This window comes from Lygodium microphyllum, chromosome 14 (genome assembly GCF_053477565.2).
Source record: "Lygodium microphyllum isolate KBCC chromosome 14, Lygodium_microphyllum_v1.1.10, whole genome shotgun sequence".
NCBI lineage: Eukaryota > Viridiplantae > Streptophyta > Polypodiopsida > Schizaeales > Lygodiaceae > Lygodium > Lygodium microphyllum.
In genome coordinates this window covers 59,746,968-59,768,324 of record NC_141148.1, presented here as the reverse complement: position 1 = coordinate 59,768,324, position 21,357 = coordinate 59,746,968, and the positions used below count along the sequence as shown (strand labels likewise).

The following is a 21,357-nucleotide window of genomic DNA, read 5'->3' as shown; positions in this document are numbered from 1 at the left end:
TCCGTTACCTGGGAGAAGTTAAAGCAAGCCGTGCAAGGTAGATATTTGCCACCTGCATATCGTACACAGAAAATGAATGAGTTCTATGAGCTAAAACAGTTAGGACTCACCCTTGACGCATACTACTCTAAGTTTGTCTCACTGTTAAAGTATGCGCCACAAATGGACACGACACAGCAGGTGTCCAAATTTTGCGCAGGCTTAAATCCACCTGTAAATACCCGTCTCGAATCTATGCGTCCATCAGATCTTCAGGATGCACTCATTCGAGCGGCACCTATAATTCAAGAAGTGCAAGCTAAACCAAGGGGTATTAAGAATTGGTCTTATAGTGACCCGAACAGAGGAGCATTCAAACCCCAAGTTAAGAGAGTTCAAGGCCACAATCAGGGACAAAGGAAGAAAGCAAGGACAAATAACGTCAACAACTTTGTTCCTACTCACAGTAATGGCCGAAACCTCCGATGTTTCCATTGCAATGAACTCGGTCACTTCAAAAGGCAATGTCCCAAGCTTAGCGAAGGACTCCGTCAAGGTGCAGGCCGCGGTCAGGGAGCCGCCACCCGTGGAAGAGGAAGAGCTGCCTGCATTATCAATAGGCAAAGATGTGATGCAGAAGAAGGGGAAGATCCGACTATGGAAGCGGAATTCGAAAGAGCGATGGTCCATGCCGCTTTACACAAGAAGGGGCCGAATCGCCAGTTCTGGGTGATTCAAACACCGTCGGACTATCAAGGTAAAGGTTTCAAAACCTTGATTGATTGTGGCAGTACACATTCCTTTATCTCACCAACGTGTGCTAAAAGATTAGGAATAGCCACAGTAGAAGCACCTACCCTACTTGTGGAATTGGCAAACGGTCGTGAGGTAACTTGTACCAGGCAAACTACTAAGGAGGAGTTCTATCTGGGAGGAAAGAAAACCTCAGTCAAATTCAGAGTCATGAACTTAGGTATCCGTGAGTGCCTACTCGGGATGGATTGGCTTAAGCCTAATGACGCTCACATCCACTATGGAAAGGGTCAAGTTTCCTTTCGAAACTCTGAAAGAGAGTTTGTTACAACTCAAGGTGAGGCAGGAGTGCCAAGGATCCAGTTAGCCAAAGTATCGCGGATCATAAAAGGGGTTAGGAAAGGATTACCTGTTTACTTGATCAAACTCAACAAGTTAGATCAAAAGCAAGAGTCTCATGAGGGACCCTCTTGGCTAAAAGAATACGCTGACGTATTCCCTGAGGAATTAACTGAACTTCCACCTCCAAGGGAAGTTGACCATGAAATAAGGCTATTACCTGGAGCTGCGCCAATTGCAAAGAGACCTTATAGAATGTCCATTCCGGAAGCTATTGAGTTGAAGGAACAACTCAAGCAACTGTTAAACCAGGGTTACATCTGGCCCAGCAACTCACCATGAAGAGCTCCAGTTCTATTCCAGAAAAAGAAAGATGGGACACTTCGACTATGTATTGATTACCATGGGTTGAATCAATCAACAGTCAATAACAAGTATCCTATTCCTAGAATAGATGAGCTTCTCGATCGCCTTCAAGGTGCAAAGATCTTCTCCAAAATTGATCTCAGGTCAGGCTACTATCAAATTAGGATCAAGGATGAAGATATTCCAAAAACGGCCTTCAATACAAGATATGGGCACTTTGAATTCTTGGTTATGTCATTTGGGCTTACAAATGCACCTGCCACCTTCAATAGATTAATGCAGGATATTTTTAGACCATATCTTGATGATTTCGTGCTTGTCTTCTTCGATGATACTTTAGTCTATTCTAAACAGGAAGAAGATCATGAATCTCAACTTCGGATTGTCCTTGAGACAATGAGGTCTCATAAGCTATATGCAAAAATGAAGAAGTGTGCATTCTTCAAACGTCAGATTGAATATCTAGGATTCATAGTATCAGCAGAAGGAATATCAGTAGACCCAGCCAAAGTCAGAGATGTGCTTGAATGGCCAATAACAGTATCCGTCAAAGAAATACGCAGTTTTCTTGGCTTGACAGGATGGTATAGGGTCTTTATCAAAAACTATGCTTTGATTGCAGCACCTCTTACCGACTTACTAAAGAAGCAGACTTCTATTACATGGTCAACTCCCGAGCAAAATAGCTTCGACCAATTGAAGCAATGTTTGGTATCAGCACCTATTCTGAAACTTCCTGACCTCAATAAGGAGTTTGAGGTAGTAACTGATGCCAGCATTCTTGCCTTGGGGTGTGTTCTTATGCAGGAAGGTCATCCAGTAGCATATTCTTCACGGAAATTGAAGAGTCATGAAAAGAATTATGCCACGCATGATCTGGAGTTATTAGCTGTCATCCATGCTCTAAAGCTTTGGAGACACTACCTGTTGGGTAACAAGTTTACTCTAGTAATAGATCATAAGAGTCTCAAATGGATTTTTACCCAGAACGAGCTCAACATGAGGCAACGTCGATGGATCGAAGTATTGGAGGAGTATGATTTTGAAATCAAGTATCGACCAGGGAAAGAGAATGTAGTTGCCGATGCACTCAGTCGCAAGGCATTCCTAAACTCCCTAATCTTGCAGAATCCATCAACGGCCAGATCTCTGGCTACAAAGGTATCTATGCCAAGCAACCCTATACTCGAACTAGCTAGAGAGGAGGCATGCCATGATTTGGCCTACCAAACCATGATAAAAGAAATAGCTACCAAAGAGCAGAATCTGAAGTCACAAGCTAAGTATCGGGAATTTTCCACTGATAATGGACTTGTCTATTACAGAACAAGGTTATGTATACCAACAAGCCAGTCACTTAAGCAAAAGATATTATGGGAAGCTCATGATTCCCCTTTCGCAGGACATCCTGGCTATGCAAAAACTCTTAATGCAATTAGGAAGAGCTATCATTGGGAGAGGCTCAAAGGTGACGTTCTCAAATATGTCACTGAATATTTGTCTTGCCAACGTATCAAAGCTGAACATGTCATGATGCCAGGGAAATTGCAACCACTTGACATTCCCCAAATGAAATGGGAATTCATCAGTATGGATTTTGTGGTGGGCTTACCCCAAGTCCAAGGAGGATACAACTCCATTATGGTTGTAGTTGACATGCTTACCAAGGTTGCACACTTGATTCCAGTAAAGACAAACTATAAAGCCTCCGACATTGCGAGAGTGTTTATCAAAGAAATATTCAAGCTGCATAGCCTACCTAGAAGGATCGTTAGCGATCGAGACTCTCTCTTCACTTCACACTTCTACATAGCTATCTTTGAAGCTATTGGAACTCAACTCTGTTTTAGCACTGCCTACCATCCCCAAACAGATGGCCAAACAGAGCGAGTAAATCAAATCATTGAGGATATGCTTAGGGCTTACTGCTGTCGAGAGCCGAAGAGATGGATTCAGTACTTGCCGTTAGTAGAATTTGCCTACAATGCTTCTTACCAGCAGAGCATTCAAATGACCCCTTTTCAGGCGTTGTATGGTCATGATTGTCGAAGTCCCCTAAATTTTTTTGATCCTACCCTAAGGGTGGAAGCTTCAAGACAAAGGTTGGAGGACATGGATGACCAAATAAGGTCAATAAGACAAGACATACAAGCAGCCGAAGATAGACAAAAGGCATATGCGGATTTGAAACGCCAAGAGAGGGTCTTCGGAGAAGGAGACATGGTTTTCATTCGTGTACGCCCAAAAAGGAGTTCTCTATCTCTAGGTGAATGCAAGAAGCTAAGTCCAAGGTATTGTGGTCCGTATAAAATCCTCAAATGCCTGGGACCCAATGCTTATAAATTGCAACTTCCTAATAACCTAAAAGTTCACAATGTATTCCATATTAGTCTCTTAAAAAAATATGTACCCAACCCAAATCATGTACTTGATGACCAACAAGTTGTAATGCCTAGTCAAGGAGTCCTTGAACTAAGACCGGAAAAGATTTTAGATGTCAGGGAGAGACAATTGAGATCTAGAACCTTGAAAGAATGCCTCGTCCAGTGGAAATATTATCCCGAAGAGGATGCTACCTAGATGGATGAAAACTCTCTCAATCTTCAATATCCCCAGTTTATCTCGAGATGAGGACATCTCGATTCTTCTAAGGGGGAGAGAATGTAATATTCCCACCCGTGAATATTGACGTCCCGCACACGACGTAAACCTTGTGCAAAGGTTATCTCTTGCATTGAAATTATTGGCAGTGTAATGTGTGACCTGCACGCGAGAAATGGGGTCCTCCGCATTGGTAAATCAAAACCGAAAGTTCAAAACCGCAAGTCTCACAAAAACACCCTCTTGGGAGGGGCAATTTTGAATATTCAAGGCAAATTTTTTTTACTTTAATCCCTTTTCCCCAGCCGATGCATGGCTGGAGAAGAGGGAGTGTGGGGGAATGGCCCATGGATGAGTCGTGGCCTGCATGGGAGGGGGGGAACCCATGCACTAGCCACGTGTGTGGAGGCCTTCTCTTTCCTCCCCCCCCCCTTGCCTATATGAACTCCCGTTAGGGAGAGAAGAGGAGGAAGGAGGGACGGTGCTGTGAGAGGGAGGAGGGGATGCTGCTGGCCGCCGTTGGGAAAAGGAGGGAGACAAGGGTCGTCGCCGCCGTGCAGGAAGCCGCCAGCCGCCATAGTCTGCCGCCACGGCCGCCAGACCGCCACAGTCCGCCGCCCCGCCTGGATCACGACCCCCCCTCGACGTTGCTGCAGTCAACTAGAAGCTTCTTAGAAGCTTCTTAAAAAGCTTCTAAGGGGGCTTTCTTAAGCCCCCTTCCCACTAGATCCCCATAAGTCCATTCATACCCCCCCCCCCCCGGGACTTTGAAGAGAAGAGGAAGAAGCTATAAAGCCTTCCGCAAGATCCTTCGTAAGAGGCTTCCCGTAATTAGACGTCAAAGGCCACAAGCCATCCGTGAACCCATTCCTAGCCACCCGGGTTTTTCCTAAAGAACTCATAAAGCCCTCTTCCGCAAGCACCATTTATCCAAAGTCCCGCAAAGGAATCTCCTGCGTACGAGGGAAAAAGGCAAAGGTCTGGAGGCTGCATACCAAGGCAAGTCAATTCATAGACCGCAAAGGCAACCCAGAAGCCGAAACCACGCCTACGATGGCCCCTAAAAAGTCACAAGGTGCGCCTGCGGGAGGTTCATCTCCAAGCATTCAAGTGGATATCTCCCCGAGCCCACAAGTCCAGGTTTTTTCGAGTTTATTCTCGCATAAAGAAATGTTTAGGCACGCTTAATTCCATAAGGGAGAATGCATTCTACGCTAATTTTTAATGCATGTGGCAGCGTTAAAAATACATTTGAGAAATTATCTCTTTAAACATTAGACAAGGTTGATGCATGCCATGAAATTGAAACAGTTGCATTTCCAGAGTTGTCCGCCTTAGAAGACTAGCTGCATGTTGCTATTTTGGAACATTATCAAAGTAATGAGTCTAAACATATAGGGCAAAGAAATGAAATTGATAAGTGCATTTGGTTACTAGACATGGTGGGAATAAGCGTGTGCCGCATTGTAGGCAACATCTTCCTTGTAATGATTCATAAGGAAAAGTTAACACCCATAAGATATTATCCGAAAAGAAATAGAAGAGTACGAAAATGATCTTATGGACTTGCAAGTAGCATGTAACATGGAATAAGTTAACACTAGCTTTAGTTTGGTATGAACTTCATTAACTACATTGTAGCTAGGGGAAAGTTGCGTGTTGCATAGTCATCATGCAGAAATTTCATTCATCAGGAGCCGTATTTAGGAAAGGTCGCATGGTTTATCAAAGCATGAGATTCTAAAGGGTAGACAACAAGGTTGTAGGCATGGTTATTTGATGTAAGTCCTAGTAGGTCCTAGGAAAGTTAGTACCCAGATTATCATGCATTTTTACTATACCAAGGAAAGATAGAGTTATTGTGAACCATGTGATGCGTAGAAGCAATGAATCACATGTTTACATGTATTGCGGTAGTTGCAACTATTTTTCCTCCTTTAGATCTACTTTATTATCTCTAGGAAGGATTCATCCTTGTCGCGAGACAAGCATAGTGAATTACCCAAATCACCTAGTCACAAGGGATTCACATGGGTATGGTTCAGTCAATACGATAGATACCCCAAACATTAACTAGGGATTAGCACGTTAAGGATTCGGCCAAGTTTTCCCATTGTCGCTAAGTCGAAACCTTCAAACCCAATAGTCCTAACCATATTCCCAAAAATGTTGAGCTAATTGGATGCTCATGTAAACAATAATCTAGGATTCCTACCTTAAGGACCAAGCGTTCAAAATGATGAAACTCGAATTGAGTTGGATCCCTAGGACTAAACGTTGTCGATTTAGTGAAATTAAGGATGGGGTGGGTAAAAAGACACCCTAAATCCTCCTTCTTGTCTGAAGTTAATTCCGTGACCTGAATACGCCATTCATTAGGCAAAATGATGGAGGCGACACTTGTGCAGTAAATTGCAATGTCACTTAGCCTTGCGGGTTGATCGTAAGAAGTTTTGCCATTCCGTGGATTAAGGTTGGCAGGTTCTTGCACAAGTTTAACTTGCAAAGGGGAAAGGGTAGTCATCCTCTTACTCCATCCTCATTAGGGAAAATTTGTCAAGTTAAGGGAAGCTAGGTATTTGCTTGGACGCAAATGATTAGTCAATAAACTAAAGCGACATGGTCGCCGGAATCTACCATAAACAAAACCTAAAGTATTGGCAGGGTATGACCCTAACCCAAGGACGATAGGAATCTTGCCAAGTTGCAATTGATTCCGGATCGAATGCGGGTTGCATTCGGAGAGAAGGAGTCACTCCTTAACAGTTTGCCAGCTAAACGTCCACGGAAATTGATTGTGCTTGTAACAGTTTAGAAAGCACTGTTTGCATTGTTTGCTCAATGAACTAAGGGATGAATAGATATCTAAATACTTCAGGTTGAAGGCCTGAAGGGAGAGGCAGCTTCAGTTACCCCCGACTGCCTGCCTGACCCTAACCAAGGGGGTTGTTGACCGCGCCGGGAACGTGGACCGAACCCGCCGCGAGAGGTCTCTCCGTTGAGCTCTACTTGGAGCAGCAGGACGCTTGGGTGCCAGGGGGGGCTCTGGCCGTAAATCCCTCGCCTTCCGGGTCATGCACAAGAGGCTAACGTGACTCGGGATTGGATCTCGAGTCCCGCATACTAGTCTACGGGCAGAAGCTTGGAATAGTGATCCCTAGCGGATTACTGGATAGCCTTCGGGCGGAATATAGACAAGCCTACGGGTGGGACTCCTTGTATTTCAAAGATAAAAGGATAAAATGATAATAAAGAAGTTGTTTGACATTGTTTTCTTTATGTCCTGTGATAAGATTAGGTGAAGGAACCAGTGCTTAACAGGGCTAATCAAGGAAGCTGTTTGTTATATGTCAAATTAATGTGGTAGGTAATTACATAACTAAAACAAACCGAGGAAAGTGCGGAGGATGGACCATGGGTCCGTCCTATGGATGGGTGGTCCCGGTTAGCCGGGAACTTTTCTCAAAATCTTCGAGGAACAGAAGGATGATCATCGAAACGAATAACGAGAACGACGACTTAGAACTACCTATTACCCGATTCACGTTGTTTTAGGGGAACGGAATGGGACTATGCCTTATGGCAGAGAGGTTGAGCCTTGCATCCCTCTCGTTTTCCATTCTCCTTGAACCAAGTGCAGCGTGAATCCGCTTCGGACCTGGCGTTTCTGCGTAAAGTAGTTCGCTCGGGTCTGACGCTAGTGGCTGCTAGCTAATGACCAAATAAGAAAACCTTAATTCCGGTCGATCCTAAGTGGGAAACGGCCAGGACACTTCCGCTACGTGGCAGACGCGGAAAGACCTAGATTGCAAAACCCGTAACATTCCATGGGAGTGCCGGGCGGAGTTCTTTAGACAGCCTTTCCGATGGACTACCAAGACGTGTCCTAGAGGATTCTAGTGGACACGTTACAGGTTAGGAGTCCTTCCATGTAATTGAGATGTGTGGCAAGTGATGTGCTGGACTTCATTTCAAGCCTGAAGAACTCAATCAAGAGACCATACTTTGATGATTTAGATTGTGCACCGAACAGGGTGTCAAGTCTTTTCCATGTATCCTGTGAGGTCTCGCAGTTATCCACATGGTGGATATAACTGTCGTCTAGCTCCATTTTGATAATGGCCTGGGCTCTGTCATCATTCTTTTGACAAGTAGTTGCAAGGTCCACGTCCCGAGGTTTCTTCTCTTTGCCATTTGTGATGGCCCAGAGACCCTTTTTCATCAAGATGAGCTTGATGCGGGTTTGCCAGATGTGAAATCCTTTGAATCGAGAATTTGGAGAGTCTTTTTCCATGTTGAGGTTGCAAGATCAGCAGCAAATCAACACCAGAATTTTGAGATTTTATCAATAGAAGAGCAGAATGCAGTTTGTCAAGAGACACAGTTAGTGACAGTGTGAAAACACACTATGTCAGTGTTGATGTTGAGCTTGATTCTTGATTCTTCTTGTTCGAGATCGTTGGGTCATTCTTCAATCTTCTCATGTCCTTCCCCTCCTTGATTTGATGCTGGATCAATGGATTAGAGTGACAGAGGCTTCGGTTGAGTGTCAACAGAAAGAAAAACTGAGAAAAAAAAGCTTGAGAAATTTTGGCTATGGTGGAATTAGGGTTTCTGAGATAGGGGCCTGGTTTTTCTCAGATTCTAGGAGCTATACTTGATCATTTTCAAAAAATTTTACATGCCTAGGAAGCTAACTTCATGAGCTATCAAAGCCCCATGATAATTGTCAAGATCGTGGACTGTATGAAGCATGCAGGTAGCTCGAACAGATTCGTCGCAGTTCAGGATAGCGATGATGAATTTGTGCAATGCCGGGGTCAGGGCACAGCAATGTGATCAATTTTCGTGCCAGGATGAAGTGGCTTGAGTAGAAGAAAAACTCCCTAGAAGAAATCAAGAGATGAAGTGGCCTAGTTGAGAAGTTATTGAAGCTCCAAGTGAGGTAGGTCCTGTCTGGCTATGGCAGACACAGAGCAGAGATTGAGAATTTTCACAATGCTGAGCTTTAGATGGTCAAATGTCCTAGATTGATGTGATACACGAAGGCTTTGTGAGTTGGAGAATACTTTTCCAGAAGGAAGCTCCAAGAGATTTGACCTGTGGAGTGAGATATAAGCAGCTCAATCTGACAGGGTGCTGCTGGCTATGGCTGCCATGGAAGCTTCAGTGAGAGTAGAGTTGGGAGATGAAGTCATGAGCTGACATTGAGCTAGATTGAGGTTTAGAGGAATCAAGAGAGGCTGGCGAAGCAATGACATGCCCAAATGGGCTCTGATACCATGTGAAAAATGCGGGATCTAGAGCATGGCAAAGGCGGAAGCTATGGAGGATGGAAGGAGAAGTGTGAACTCATGATGGAAAAGACACTGTTTGTTACACAAGTGAATTAGGTTCCAAGATTGAGACTTGGACTCATAAACACAATCTTGTGTATGTGGACAATGACATTGACACTTCACTGAAAAGAAAAGAGTACTATCATTGCATTTTGAAAAGGAAGCAAGTACAATGCTTTATAGGAAAGTAGGAAACTGCAGTAGGCACCATTGTGCATATGGGATAGGTTAGCTTGCATATCCTTGACCCTGAAGCTCCATACAAAGAGGTTGTTTTAGTGAGTGTGATTGCTGATTCTCAACACTAAAGTGCATCAAGTATTAGGGACTCTTACCTGCTTACAGTGATTTGGCAAAACAAATGTATCACTCAAATCGGTCCACTTCTTCGTTGAGTCAATCTCAACAAAGCCACTTGGCCCTCGCCAAAGAGTTGCACCTGCTCCTTCGAGAGTAACCTTGAACCATTGCACCAAATATGGTCACGGAGAAACTTTGATAGTCCACTGCAAGGATACTCTATAAACATCTGAAATACTCCATCTCTGCAACTACACGGTTTGGATCTGTGGCACGTCGTCATCTTTCCTGCTCAAACATTGCCATCACTCCACAGTCCATTGTATAGCGTAACTTGTCGATGTGCTCTACTCTGAAATGTCATCCACGTGACCATGCTGCACTATGGACCTTATAATGGGAGAAGAACAAGTATATTAGTTGCGATTTGCAGTATAGATTGTAATTTCTTGGGATTGCATACCTTGGGATTGCATCCATACCTTGGGATTGCATCCACGTGAGAAGTCCCACTCTTCTTCAGTAACTGTTTCTCCATCTTGAGATGCTTTGGTTAGGGCCTCATGTAGCCATCTAGTGGACATGAGTAGAGGCATCTCCTCTAAGCCCTTTGGATATCGAATAGGCCATTGTCGCGTACTCCGTCTAAAGTCAGATCTTGCAGACTCTCGCTCAGCGTGAGCATCCTCATACCATTGCAGCCAGCTCTCCATTGTAGCGCTATGCAGCATACAAAATCAATTCACCTTGAACTCCATGGATGTGTCCATTTTCTTCTCTATTCCATTTCCCACTAGGACATCTCCATTCAGACGATCATCCTCCTTAAGTGACCATATCAAGCCTTTGTCCCGGTCCACAGTGGACAACCACTCAGAAATGTACACCAAGGCCTCCGACACTAACCAACCTTCTGCCATGCTACCCTCAGGACGAGCCCGTTGTCGCACAAATCCCTTCAAGGTCTTCATGAACCGTTCAAGGAAAAACATCCATCGACTATGGACATGACCTGCAACCTGCAATTCATCTACAATATGCACTAGAAGATGGGTTTGTATCGTGAGCATGCTAGTGGGAAGATACTTCTCCAAAAGACAAGCAGTCTCTACTTCCATGCATTTTGCGGATTCAATCGATGATGTGTGAATCTCTTTTTGGGAGACAAACTGAACCAACTCGGACAATTTGTAAATGGTTGTCCGTACCTCCGATGTCAGAGACCCGGAGATTGCGATCGACAATACGAACTGTGAAAACCATGTAATTAACATTGTGTATAAACAAATAGAGATTCTGAAATCTAATATGCAGAATCATGCCATATGCAACCTCACACCGTAAATACTTGACACATCTTATGCCAATCATGGGATTTGAGTCTTGTCAGTTGGTCATCCTTTGTGAATGCTGTCTTGAGAGAACGCATTAGGCCAGTCGGCGTGTGAAAGGACTTGATGTTTTCCTTTACTTGTCGCACTTCATTGCTAAACAAAACCCAAGAAGCACGCGGAAATTGCACTCGACCGTCGACGCCACTTACAAGCCAATATGGTTCCATCTTTCCCACTACTTTCAAATCCATCCTCGCTCCTAGTGTGTCTCACTGCCCAGTGAGGTGGTCCCATAGCAAGTTACCCACATTCTTAAAAATGTGCATGGGATCTAAAAGGTGATTAATTTTCAGTTTTTTCCAATAAGTCAGCTCATAGAAAATTGAGAAGCGTCGCATTCCACTGGGAAGCGAGTCTTGGTCCACCATCCTACAATCAAACCAGCTCAGTGTGTTCATTCTCGCAGGAGAGCGACCAAGAAATCCTTCTCTCATGACATGACCCTCTGGCAAAAAAGTGCGATCTCCCTCAAATACCATCTTCTTCATAGATTTTGACATATGAGAATCCAACCTTGGTCCACACAGAGGACATGCATGGTAACCTGACGTGACTAGCCCTGCAGAACACACATGTACAATGAGGCATGTCATAACACCAACATCGCTCAAAGAAAACTAGAAAAATAAGAAAACACGCTTTACCAGAGCATTCTCCATAACCTGGAAAGTCATGCATGGTCCACATAAGAATTGCCCTTATAGTTCCAGATCGACTACCAATATGTTTGCTCATGTCCTCCACTACAATTCTCTCCCACAACTCCTTTAGCTCATCAATCAGTGGAGAGAGGTAGACATCCATATTCTTGACTTTGTATCGTCCAGGCACAAGCAAGCTGAGCAAAAGGTGTCCTTTCTTGGTGGAAAGCCATGGCGGTATATTGTAGTTAACAAGGACCATGGGCCATACACTATAGGAGGTGGAACAGAAACCAAAAAGATTTACCCCATCCATGGCAAGACCGAATCGTAGATTCCTCGCCTCCTTTGCAAAGTCAGGGAAAGTCTCGTCAATGTGATGCCATGCTTATGAGTCAGCTGGTGTATGATGTACACCATCAGTGGATCAATTTTCCGCATGCCATGTAGTCAAATTTGCAAAACTCTTGGTCCGAAAAATGTGATAAACATGCGGTATCAGCGGGAAGTGCCTCAAAACCTTCTGCGGAATAGTCTGTTCTTGCAAGTCATTTCGATACCTGTCCGCACTGCACTTGGGACATGTGGCCAACAATTCAAACTCTCCCCAGAAGAGAACAAAATCATTGGGGCAAGCATGAATGCAATTATAATCCATGCCTAGCTTTCACAACACTTGTCTTGCATCATCACGAGACTCAGGCATCGTGTTTTGGGTAGGCAAAATGTAAGATTTCAACATTCTACAAATTGTAATGAAGCACGTTATTAGAGTACTACATAGCACATTTTAATGGCTTTCAATAAAGAATCATACACATCATAATATACCTGAGTAGCTCTATCACACTCGCATCGCTCCATCCATACTTTGTTTGTATGCTCAACAATGCAAGAAGTGTCTTCAAATGGGATACCCGACTCCCATCATACAATGGAATGGTAGCCTCCGCAATTAAAGGATCTTGGGATTCCGAGTCCGTCGGAAGCAATGATTCGATCATGTCCTCTAACTCGGGCTCCAAAAAAGCAGGAGGATCATCCATGTCTCCAGCATTCTCACCCATAGAAGGGGGTTGAGAGTTATCACCTTCTATGAGACAATTAGTTATCTCGAATGGCATTTGTATAGAGCGCGGACGAACCCATCTTACTGGGCGCAAGAGATCTGTAGACTGCAATGTATTGACATGGCGGTGACCTTGTAAAGGATGTTAAGGAGCTAACTTCTAAGATAACCCCAAATTGTTATACTTAAATCAATTACATGTCATATAGTACGTAATGAGAGAGAACTTACCGCAATCTCATACTTCAAGACTACTTGGTCGATTATCTCAACTTAAAACTCTCCATACCGTTTCACATGCTCTATGGACAAACAACGTTTCCAACGAATGGGCAATTTGCATTGTGTGCATGGACAGGGAACACGTTGATTGAGCCAAGCCTCACGATCACCACCATGTTGGTCGTGAGTGCTAGACATCTTGACTACAATGTAATGGAATGATAATTTAATAACGATTCTATATTGTATATTGGGACCACTCCACTATATATATTTCAGGTCTTTTTTAAAAAATTTTCATACCTATCTCTTTGCGTTTGGCTCTAAACTATGCTCACATACATACATTTTCGTACCTACATTGCAAAGAATAAAAACCAACACAAGAAAAATTTTGAAAACACTCGCTTCCATTTCTCTCTCTTTCAATACTTCCTAACCTACATTGCAAAGCAACACAAAGCAACACAAAGATTGAAGACAAACCAACACTTTCTAACCTATATTGCGAAGCAAAACAAAGATTGTAAAGAAACCAAAACAGGGCATACCGTCGTGCTCTCTTCTTCTTCCATGACCTCTTCGTGCGGGCGACACTCCTCTCCTCGCATGCTGCCCACGACTTGCTTCCTTGCTTACCTCCCTTGCTCACCTCCCTTTCTCTTTCTCTCCGCCTTCCTGCGCTCATATGAAAGAAACGTTCGGGTTTCGGTGAAATATTATTGCAGTAAGTCGTCGCTATTAGCGTCGGTATCTGCGTCTCTAAAAACGTCGGTATTTGCATCGCGAAATGGTGACGCAAATACCGACGTTTGTAAAGACACAGATACCGATGCTAATAGCGAGGCTAATACCGATGCCGAAAAAAAACGTCGCTACTTAGCATCGCTATATGTGTGTACCCTTGTAGTGGTAATAATTGGTGTTTTACTGCAAGGAGCAGTTGCAGGAAGAAGATTTTACACAAATATTGCTATTAAGACTACTTCAACCCAGAAACATTGAGATAAGCTAGAGTGAATGAGCATACATTGCATGACATTGAGAAAAGTCCTATTTTTACATTTAGCAATACCATTCTATTGAGAAGAGTAGGAAACCATATATTCATGATGAGTTATATCCTAATTATTACAATAATCATCAAAATCATTTGAAATGTATTCTCCACCATTATCACTGCGAAGTTTCTTGATGCAATGACTAGTATGATGTTCTGGAGCTTTTTTATATTTCTTAAAAGATAATAAAGTTTTTGATTTGTGTCGTAAGGGAAAAATAGTGGTGTATCTTGAGAAGTCATCAATAAAATTCATGAGATATGAACATTGACATTTTGATGGAGGAAAAGATCCACAAATATTAGTGTGAATAAGATCAAGAAGATCTCTAGAATGAGTTATGGTGGAAATAGAAAAGGGTTTGCGAGAATGCTTTCGAAGTACACAATATGTACAAATACCCATATGAGGACGAGGTTTGAATTCCATACCTTGAACAAGGCCATGCCAGTAAAGATTGACAAGCTTAGAAAAATCAAAGTGAACAAAGTGATGATGTCATATTTTACTATTAAGATCGCCAAGAGCTATAACAATATTTGCAACATCTTCATTTAAAGATAACTCAAACAAATTACCATTTCGAGAAGTAGCATTTATGGTTTTGACTAGCTTTCTCAATGCGACACTTGGTATGGTCAAAACTGACAAAAGAGACCAAGATTTATAAGTATCTTACAACTAAAAGAAGACTCATTTGAAGATCTAGGACATGTAAAACTCCACGCTGAATTCTTATTGAAGAAAGAGTACTGAGATATAAATCACATATAGCTTTGACTTGATAGGTTGTGTCATAAAAAAGATAAACCAATTTCTTGAAAAAAATAGAATGATAATTATGTAACCATTGGGACGATTGATATCACTACAACATATAGACCCAATAGTGATGTTTAAAGTGACGAAATTATTCATGGAAAAAATTACCGCCGTCATTGCTATTCACGTTGCTATTAGCAACACAATTGATTCATTGCTATTAGCGTCTCTATTAGCATCACTATTTCTGTCGCTATTAGTGTCTCTATTAGCGTCGCTATTAGCGTCCCTATTTGCATTGCTATTAGCATCACTAATCTAAATAGCGACACTAATAGAGAGGCTAATGGCGACGGTTGCAGAGTAAATTCCTGACGCAAATAGCGACGGTTACAGAGGGGAAAAAATTTAGGTGGCATGGCATGCAGCCCTGCCACCCTTCTAGCTATATGCACTAAATATTCTTGCATAATTCATTTTCCAATGTCACCTACACCTAATGTCTAAAAATTGTGTATCATATTTTTTTAAAAAATTGAATCCTTTCATTGCAAAAGCTAGATATAATTAATTCGAAAAGGTATTTCGCAAGGAGTTTTTTCATCACTTGCTTAGGACCGAGAAGAAAAAGAGCTTGTGATTGCAAAAGCTAGATATAATCAATTAAAAAAAGTATTACTCAGGGAGATTTTTTATCACTAGTTAGGCCCAAGAAGAAGAGCTTCACTTCAAGCTTTCATTATAGTCAGGACCCCGATGTATGAATAAGTCCCATTGATCTTCTGCTCACTCCAGCTTATTCCAAACTTATTCAAGTCTTTTTGGGGGAGCATTTGGACATTTTTAAGAGTTATACCATGGTGTTGGAGCCAAAAACACTTATATAGGGAGTCGTAGTGTCTCTAAGATCTCTTTCTTCCTTTTACCTACGTCTAAGTCATCTTCTATCTCTTCTTTCTTGCCTTCATCCTCAATCTCAATGGATGGAGGTCTTTTAAGATCAAAAGAATCAAGCTCATCCTCCCCCTTCTCAAAATCCATTTCTTGAGCTCAAACTAGTTGTTGTACTCCAAGTAGATCTCTAAAATGAACAAATTTCTCTTTACCAAGTGATTTGCTAAAGATATCTACTACGTGGTCTTTTGTCTTCACATGAAGTAGTTTAATCTGTCTTGCAAGTACCATTTCCCTGATGAAATTGTAATGAATCTCTATGTGTGTGGATCTAGCATGATACATGGGGGGGTTTCTACCCAGCATCACATTACTAAGATTCTCACGATGCAATGTGACCTTGCTGTCCAACTGGATACCCAAATCATGTAGTAATTTCACAAGCCAAACTGCTTCGCATGCCACTAAGGTTGCACCCCTATATTTTTCCTTTGTATACTAGAGAAAGAAATGGTGGGTTGCTTCTTACTACTCTAGCCGATCATACTGTTGCCCAAATTGAAAGCATAACTACAAGTTGACCTCCTATCATAGACATAACTAGCCCAATTAGCATCCGTATAACGTGTCAAGTAAAATGATTTTCCATGCTCATAAAACATCCCATAATCAGCAATACCCTTCACATACCCCATAATCCTCTTGATTGCATCTAAGTGTGGCTTACGAGGTTTTTGCATAAATTGGCTAATCAGTCCCACTGCGTAACTCAAGTCAGGACGGGTAATAGTAAGGTAAATCATGCTACCCACCATCTCTATGTACATAGTGACATTCTCAATCTTAGTCCCAACATCAACTGCAAGTTTGACATTCTGATCCAATGGTGTTTCTATGGCTTTATATTCCATAATGCTATATTTCAACAACATAGCAGGTTGCTCCATATACACCTTACGTTGTGTATATAACCCTCACACTGCTCCATATATACCTCTTCAAGTAACTCACCATTCAAGAATGCATTTTTGACATCTATCTACCATAATTTCTAGCCCTTAGAAGCCGCTAATGCAATGACTATTCTTATCATTGCTATCTTGGCAATTGAGCTGAAAGTCTCCTCATAATCTAGGCCATATTGCTATGCATATCCCTTTGCAACGATCCAGGCTTTATACCTTTCCAACAAACCATCTAACTTGAATTTCTCTTTTTAAAACCATTTGCTTAAAGACATCGAGCACCTCATCCTTATACTTCAAAATGTACAACCATGTGTATGGACTGAAAGCATCTATCCAACTGACAGTAGGTTCTTGCAAATTCTGTTCTACCATCTGTCCAACCAACAATAGATTCTTGGTTATAGAAGGTACATGTAGTACATCATGTGGGCTCTTCTTTCTACCATCAGGCAAAGAGCATGAGCAATGGAACAAGTCTGTGATTATGACGCGCTTTACATGGATGGCCGCTAGCTGTGTATCATCGAACAAATCGATGAGAAACCTCTCTGCAGCCTTTTGAGGGCCTCCATAGCTACAGTAGTCTACCTTCCTGATGGTGGGCCATCCCGCACTAGCACCCAAAATCTTTTCATCCCTTTTAGCTCCAACTCTTGCATGACTTCCCGAACAACCTTATAAAAAGATCTTTCGGGATGAGAAGCTCATCTCTGCACTAGATTCTCCTTATCTCCCGAAAGGGAACAGTGCCCAATTCCCATCTCCTCTTCTTTTGTGGTGGTCATTGTGCTCTATCAGAAGCACCTGTTGTTGCACTAGAGGAGGCTCCACCTTGTGCTCCAAGTGGTGGGCCTTGGCGTGAGGCCTTCCCATGGCCGAGAAATGGCGACATGCTTGCTTGGTGCCTACCATGCAAGCTCGAGGAGGGCAAGATGGAGAAGAGATAGATGTTGGGGGTGTGAGAATGAAGGAAGCAAAGAAAGCAAGATGTGAAAATGAGAAGAAGAATGAACTTTTAACCCATTTAAAACCCAAAACCGGGTTAATGTAGCTTCGTATGCACTATCCATCATGTGATCGTAAATCCTTAACCTTTTATCGGAATGTGATGAAACTTCACATGCGCACTTGTGAGGTGGCCAAGAGCCTTTTTTTTTGTTGGAAAAAAAAAGACGTACAGACTCCTGGTCCAAAGTTTGATGTTTGAAGAATCCTTTCATGCTTCTCTCCTTCTTCTCCTTTACGGGTTCCCTCCTTCTCCTATGTAGTTGTCCACTCTCTTTTAGTGGATGTGGTGGCAATGGGAGTTGCAACGATAGCCTCTCTCTCTTTATCTCTCTCTCTCTCTCTCTCTCTCAATCTCCCTTGCGTTGATCTATCTCCCTTGTTCTCTCTATACATCTCTTCATCAAAAAAAATAAAGAGAGAAGTAAAAAAAAGAGAAAAACAAAAGAGAAGAGAGAATGCACTTGCCTCAAAGGTTGAAGAAGAATCCTTTCGTGCTTCTCTCCTTCTTCTTCTTCTCCTTCACGGGTTCCCTCCTTCTTCTTTGCAATTGTCCGCTCTCGTTTTGTGGTGGATTGGCAGTGGCAGCAACCTCTCTCTCTCCCTCTCTCTCAATCTCCCTTATGCACGTTGATCTCTCTCACTTTTTCTCTCTATACACTCTTCATCAACAAAAAGAAAGAGAGAAGTAAAGAAAAGAGAAAAACAAAGAGAGAAGAGATAATGCACTTACCTCAAAGCTTGAAGAAGAATCCCTTCATACTTCTCTCATTTTTCTTCTTCTTCGCGAGTTCCTTCCTTCTCCTTTACACTTGTCTCCTCCCTCTTCGTGGATGGCGGCCTCTCTCTCTCTCTCTCTCTCTCTCTCTCTCTCTCTCTTGCTTGTTTACAAACTTGTAAAATACCATGCTCAGGTTTTGACACTTTTTTATGAAGCCCCTCTCTCTCTCTCCCATGTTTTATTTCTCTCTATCTCTCTCTTCCTTCCCCTCCCTTCTTCTCTCTATTTCTCTACCTCCTTCCCTCCCCACTCACACTCAACTCATCTCATTGCAAAGACAATCAAAGATGGAAAATAGAAAGCTTAAAAAACAAAGATATCGAAAGAAATATCACCCCACCTCTCTTTTAAATCTCTCTCTCCCTCCTCTTCCTTTACTTTTCTTTCTTAACCTTCTCTCTCATTCACTCATTGTTTTCCTATTTCTCTCTCCCTCTCTCTCGCTCTCTATTTTTTTCTTTCTATCTCTCTTTCTCCCTCTCTCTCTCTCTTCTTTTCACTCTCCTCTCCCCCTCTCTTTCCCTCTCTATTTCCCTTTCTTTGTTTCCTCTCTCTTTGTTTCTCCCTCTCTCTCTCTCTCTTGTTGTTTCTCTCACTCATCCTCCTCTCTCCCTCCCTTCATCTATCATTTCTCTCTTCCTCTTTCTCTCTATTTCCTTTCTCCCATTTCTCTCCCTCTTTCTCTCTTCCTCTCCCTTCCTTCTTCTCACTCCCTCTCTTTCCATGTATCTCTTTGCAAAGAAAAACAAAAAAGAAAAGAAGATAACACAAAAGTAAATCAAGAAGAGGCAATGTACCTACCTTAGAGACCTGAAGATGAAACCCTTTGTATCTTCTCTTCATACCTTCCCTCCCTTCTCCCTTCCACACTTCTCTTTCTTCTTCATGTATAGCGGCTACGGCGATGACGATGGTGATGAGCTCCCCCCTCTCTCTCTCTCTCTCTCTCTCCCTCTTCCTCTCTCTCTCTCTCCCTCTCAAAGCTTTAAGCTCTCTCAAAAATGTTTTCTCAGAAAATGTAATACTCGGGTTTTCGAAACTTTTTTCTCTGACCAGCGTCACTATTAGCGTCTCTATTACCGTTGCTATCAGTATCGCTAATAGAATTAGCGACACAAATAACGACACTTTTAGCGACACCACTTTCTTACATCGCAAATGGCCATCGCTATTGCCCCATTCCCTTGTAGTGTATGTCATGTTTTCTGTAGCACTAGAATCAATAATAAAAAGAGATCCATCAAGGACATGAAGTATCCTTTTCAGAGAGATATAATAACTCATACAATTTGCTTCTTCAGTAGGGTTGTCATGTGCAGCAACATATGCTCTATTACAATTTGAATTAAAATGCCTCTTGAAACATAGATGGGTTGGATGATCACTCTTTCTGTAGTAGTCAGAGTGAGAATAATATTTGGATAAATGTGGTTATTTATTTGTAATACCATGTTCTTTATCATTTTTTTTTGCTTAGCAATCATTTATAGTGTGACCATTTCTATTGCAATAACAACAATGTCTATGAGGAAACTTGAGATGAGAGAAGTTACTACCACAACGACTCCTACGTGTAAAGCCCGGAAAGGGATGCCTTCGAGAAAGTAAATCTTGGTCAATTGTTCTGAAGGTGTGTCCTCTTGTGAGATCATAATCGTTTCTTGATTTGTGTGTTGTTATTCATGTCATTGTGTATATTCAATCAAAAATATAAAAGCTTCTTCAAAATTGATCCCATCTTTGTTAGATAATATGGTAACAATATTATCATAAGCATGATCCTTTTTATAGAATCAAGAAGCTCTGTTACCAATTGCTTTTGTGGAATAGCATTACTAGTAGAGCAGCAAGTTGATTGATAATGTTCTTGAATGATTTGATATGTGTTGTCATAGAATTTCTAATATTGTATTGTAACTGAGTGAGTTGACTATGAAGATAAAGTATTTCTGTAATAGATTTCTTCTCAAAATTTTCTATCAAATACTCCCATATAGCTTGTGAGGTGGACACTTTACATACATCAAGCATAAGAGATTCTTGAATAGTAGAAATAATATACCAATGAGCTAATTTGTCACGTCTGACCCACTCTTTATAAATAGTTTGCCTTTCTTCAAAGATAGGTTCTTCAGTTACAAGGGTGTTATCATAAACCTGATGAATTGGTTGAGGGGACATTCATAATTACCAAGAACAATATCATGCAAGTCATCGCCTTCAAGAATTAGCATCATCTTTACTTTCCACCCAAGGAATCCTTATCCTTGGAAGTAAGGAATGGAACATTGTCTAGAAGGAAATCCATTGACAATCATAGAATTTGACATAGTTGGTTGAGAGAATACGTATAATATGAGATCACAGAATCGACACACCAAGTACAAAACGATGAGACGAAAGTGCAACACAACAAATCGTATATAGAAGCTATGCTATAAGGAAATATGTTTAGTTCTAATTTGGGTAAAAACACAGAAACCCAAGAGTGACTAATCATGATGATCAAACCCTTGTCATAGAAGTTTTCACAAAAAAGCTATTATCCTTCTTGTTTTCCTATTTCAAGTCTAGATTACTTGAACTGACATAATTTTTAACACATAACTCCAAATTAAGCAGAGATTTTCTAGGAAGAAAGCTTGCGAGTCATAACACTTAAGAAAGATGTTTTCTTAAGAGTTTTCCAAATTGAAACTTTTAGGGTGTTCAAGAAAGGAATATCTATAATTCAACATATTTGTAATCTAAATGATGATTGAGTGAACGTCTTCTATGCTTACAATTCATAATATAAGATGCTCATAGCATATGCAATACATCAAATTTAAGCATGAAAAGAACATGAGTCAAGAATTGAAAAGATACTACATAGATATACTT

The 21,357-nt window shown here is 41.7% G+C and overlaps 1 pseudogene; it reads right to left on the bottom strand.

The window, feature by feature from the left end:
* Positions 1 to 10,093: 10,093 nt before the first annotated feature.
* Positions 10,094 to 11,875, bottom strand: LOC148025637 (uncharacterized; annotated as a pseudogene).
* Positions 11,876 to 21,357: the final 9,482 nt, after the last annotated feature.